The sequence below is a fragment of the Papaver somniferum genome, chromosome 8 (genome assembly GCF_003573695.1).
Source record: "Papaver somniferum cultivar HN1 chromosome 8, ASM357369v1, whole genome shotgun sequence".
Taxonomy (NCBI): domain Eukaryota; kingdom Viridiplantae; phylum Streptophyta; class Magnoliopsida; order Ranunculales; family Papaveraceae; genus Papaver; species Papaver somniferum.
This window is the reverse complement of record NC_039365.1, coordinates 11113248-11117611: the sequence shown is the minus strand read 5'-3', so window position 1 is coordinate 11117611 and position 4364 is coordinate 11113248. Positions and strand designations below refer to the sequence as shown.

The 4364-nt window shown below is 40.2% G+C and overlaps 1 non-coding gene and 1 pseudogene across 1 annotated transcript; both read right to left on the bottom strand.

Annotated features, from left to right (window-relative positions):
- Positions 1 to 823: 823 nt before the first annotated feature.
- On the bottom strand, positions 824 to 895 carry TRNAP-AGG. Its single transcript has one exon. It is a non-coding gene; the product is annotated as a tRNA-Pro (tRNA).
- Positions 896 to 1191: 296 nt separating this feature from the next.
- LOC113305072 lies at positions 1192 to 2972 on the bottom strand (annotated as a pseudogene).
- Positions 2973 to 4364: the final 1392 nt, after the last annotated feature.

The window sequence follows — 4364 nt, the reverse complement described above, 5'->3', positions numbered from 1 at the left end:
TAAGTAGGAGCCACCTGAAAATCCTCGGATCACTGATGCTTCCTTCTTTTCTAATACTGGCGCTTGTACTGTGGTGGCTTGGAATTCTGAAGCAAAGTTTGAAGGTGGTGGAACTTGTGGGCACAATTGTCTCTCCCCATTGAAGGCTGAAACTAAAGCTATTCTTCTGGCTTTGGTACTTGGCTGAGGAAAAGCTTTGGAATCACTGGAAGTGATGTTGAAAAAGTGATCAAGGTGATGAAGTCTTGTTGCAAATCAGTAGCAGAGCTGATTCCTTCATCAGAGCCCAGTTCAAGTTTAGAAAGGTGCAAATGAAGCTGCACACTCTCGAGCAAGTTTTGCGTTTAAAGCCATGGTGGTTATCTCCTTCCCCTACTTGTATTGCTATGTGATAGAGTGTGTGTTCTCTTTTAGTTTCTATTTTGCATAATGGAAAAAAATGTAGAAATTAAAAACTCTGCATAATCGATTATAAAGTGTCGTATATACGCATATGCAAAATTACACTACAATATTTCTTCCAGGAAGATCAGTCACAGTAGAAAGGGAACAGTGTGGAACAGATTGCCATGGGCTCAGTCATGTTCAGTTTCTTCTGCAGTCTGGACTTCTCGACAGGAGAAGTTGTTAGGCACACTGGTCTCGATTTGTCTTGTTTGGGGAATTGCCGAACTGGGCTACCCTGTCATCCCTTAACAGAAATCAAATCTTTAACAAAAAGAACAGGTTTCAGTCCTTGGGAAGTTGGGAACCCCTTTTTTCGCACACACAAAAAGGAAAAAACAAAACAAAAAAAAAGGGTGAATATTGATTAAAAAAGAAAGGGGCAATCCGAGAATTGAACTCGGGACCTCTCGCACCCTAAGCGAGAATCATACCACTAGACCAATTGCCCACTGTTTACCATGGTTATACTTTTGCAGATAAATAGAGCCGTTCAACACCATGTTCGTCAAATTTCGTACATTCTAATTTAAGAGGCATCATTTGGGAGGTTTTTGCAACTCCACAAAGTCATCAAACTTAGAGGATGAAAAGGCATGTATGTTTTCATTTTTCAAATCAGAAATTACCAAGATAACAATTTTGATAGACAATCTCAAACTTAAAAAAAGTCACAACTAGTTTCCTACTCTATATGGTTGAACATAAAGACTTTCACCTGCTTTCAAATCACACCACATGAACTAACTAGTAGCTTCTGCCCCAATAAGTCCACTTTGTAGCAAGTTTTGGTTTTTCAGAGCCACAGGCAAAACACAGCGTCCCTTCTGGAAGGTCAGGCTGAACAAAAGGGTTGCAAAGAGTCTTGCATGCACCCATATGCTCCTTCTTGATACGTTTTTTGACATCTCTCTCAACATCCTCCTCATCGCACCAAGGATCTAAGATCAGCCTATTCTCATGTAGAGCCTCCTTAAACTCTTCCCATGTCTTAGCTACAGTGATACAAGCATCACGTTTTTGCTTTGCTGCAGTAAATAGGCTTTGTTGGACATTGTCCAGTAGGTTTTTAATCTGATCAACCAAGTTGGTCCTTAAAATATTTTCTTTCTCTCCATTGTCTCGGCGAACAACACGTACTTGGTTTTTGGCCATATCCTTTGGACCTATCTCAATCCTCAAGGGAACTCCTTTCAATTCCCAGTCTGAGTACTTCCAACCAGGTGAGTAGTTGTCTCTTAGATCTGTCTCCGCACGGAAACCATCTTTATTCAACTCTTGTGCAGTTTCCAAACAAGAATCACAGATGGCTTGAGTGTCGGCATCTTTGAAAGGCACGGGAATCACTATGACTTGGATTGGTGCAACTTTTGGTGGCAATACTAAGCCCTTGTCATCTCCATCAACCATCACCATCGCTCCAATCTGTAAAAGAGTATACAAAATAAACAAAAATATTTTAGATGCAAGGACCATTCAGAGATGATTTGTTTTTTTCAAAAGGAATCCTAAATATATTTTCGGTAATTGGTTTCTTAGAAAATTACCGTCCGAGTGCTATACGCCGCCACACCAAGCCCTTCTCTCCTTTCTCGTTCTCAAAGATGATGTAAAACATTTTCGCAAAATTTTGACCGAGGCAATGTGAAGTCGCACCTTGTATCCCACGACCAGCTTTTGGAACAAAAGTCTGAGAACAAGAAAGAATGGTTATGTAATTGCACAAAAGAAAATAAAGTTTAAAAATTATTCACTACAAAGATAGAGCGACATGGAACTTATGTCACACCTCAACACTGGTTGTATACAATGCTCCAGCGAACTTTTCATTATCACTTTTCCTCCCCTTTATCACTGGCACTGCCAAGAACTCTTCATATATCCTTTGATACAGCTCCAAAACTTCAAGTTCCTCTTCATCTGCTTCTTCTTTTGTAGCAAAATCCGTGTGTCCTTCTTGCCAAAGAAACTCACGACTCCTGATGAAAGGTTTAAGATCGCTGAATTCCCAACGGACAACATTGCCCCACTGGTTGGTTTTTAATGGCAAGTCACGATGTCCTTTAATCAAATCTGAAAAATGGGGATAGATGATTGTTTCACTGGTAGGACGGATTGCAATACGACCCTCTAATTTTTTTTATCTCCAGCATGCGTAACCCATGCAACCTCTTGAGCGAAGCCCTTGATGTGACCCTTCTCATTTTGTAAGGCGGTATTAGACACAAAGAGAGGGAAGTAATAATCCTTGATCTTCATTCTCTCCCATATTTTTTCATATTTTCCCAAATTCCCATCGAACATGGCATGAGGACATAACACCCAGATATATCTGAGTATCTGGTCATCTCAGCTATAACAACGACCTCAGAATACCAATCCCCGAAATTTTTATCTTTCTTATAACACAAACCTAGACCAGTCTCTTTTTTGACCTCTTTTTTTCTGCCACCATCGCCACCATCCCCACCACTACCACCGCTAGTAGTCACGTCCATGTTAGCCACTTTTTCAACGACATCCTCCATTACCTCGTCTATGAAGAAGAATTCACCTAATAGTAAGAAAGAGATGCTAGTGATCACTTATGGTCTCTCTTGAGTCCTCAGACCCTGATACAGAAACATGCCTTTTATAGCCTTTTAGGAAACTTAGCTACGTGTGACCAACAGTCCAAGTAATCTACAGTAGTTACTGGGCACCCAAGCTTCTTGAGTTCACACTGTCTAGATTGTTCACATTGACTAGAAACCTTCTAGGAATAGTTTACTGATTTTTACACTGGTAAACAGTAACTTCTAGAAAATGCATTATTCTCAACAATAAGAATAAAATCCAGATCTGTAAGTCGTACTATACAAGACCCACTGCGAACTTTTTCACTGAATCTTTCGATCTTATCCAAAACCTTCCAAACCTTGGGAATTACTAGTATACTATCACTGGATAAAAAAAAACATCTCTTGGAGCACGTAGAGCCAGTGGCCACATGAATAACAGACCTGTTCTTGGTGTTGTTATCTGTGTTGGGCCTATCCCTCCTTATGGGTCCAGCAAGGTTGCCCCTTAACATATGGAGGGAGCTAACTAGTAGATCTAGTTAGGTTATATGCTTTGTTTCCAAAACATACAGGAAAAGTGAGGTCGTGAAATCAAAACCGAGAGAGAGTTTTGACGGCAGCCAAGAAGAGAGAAAAGAGGGACAGATCGGTGGAGAAGTTGGGGGGAAGAAGAGGGCTTTTGCTAAGGGTGTGTTTGGCAAGTCTTGGTGAGCATAATCCATCAATTTGGTGAACCTATTCTTCTATCCAAGCTTGGAGATTTCTAGGGTTTGTTCAAACCTTAGTTGTGAGTATTTCTACTCTTGTTCTTGATTGATTATTGTGAATCTCATCTAGTATTTCTATTATTAGGTGAATGAATTCTTGATCCTCCTTTGGGGTGAGTAATTTAGGCAAATTGTTATCCAAGTGCTATATGCACCTTGAAGAAGAGTGTATCCCCAAATTGGAAGAATTGTGTATAACCCATTGTTTGATTATAGTGGAAGATTTTTCGGTGGTTTTTTACCCTTCACCTTGGAGGTTTCAACGTAATTTCCGGTGTTGTATGATTGCTTCCTATATCGTCATAGTTGTATTATTTATGCATTGTGTTTCATTGCTTGTGTTGTTTTCGTATTGCACGTAGCGGCTCGGATTTTGCAAGTCTCTCCCAACAAGTGGTATCGGAGCTTTTGGGTTGAGCTAATCGTGTGTGATGATGGAAGCTAGCACTAATAGTAGAATGGTCATCTTTACCAGTGAGAACTATGTGATATGGAAGGTTAAGATCGAGGATTGGTTATATTGTGAAGATCTATATGGTCCAATATAGAGCAAGGGAGTAAAGCCTATGAAGATAGAAGACGAAGTGTGGAG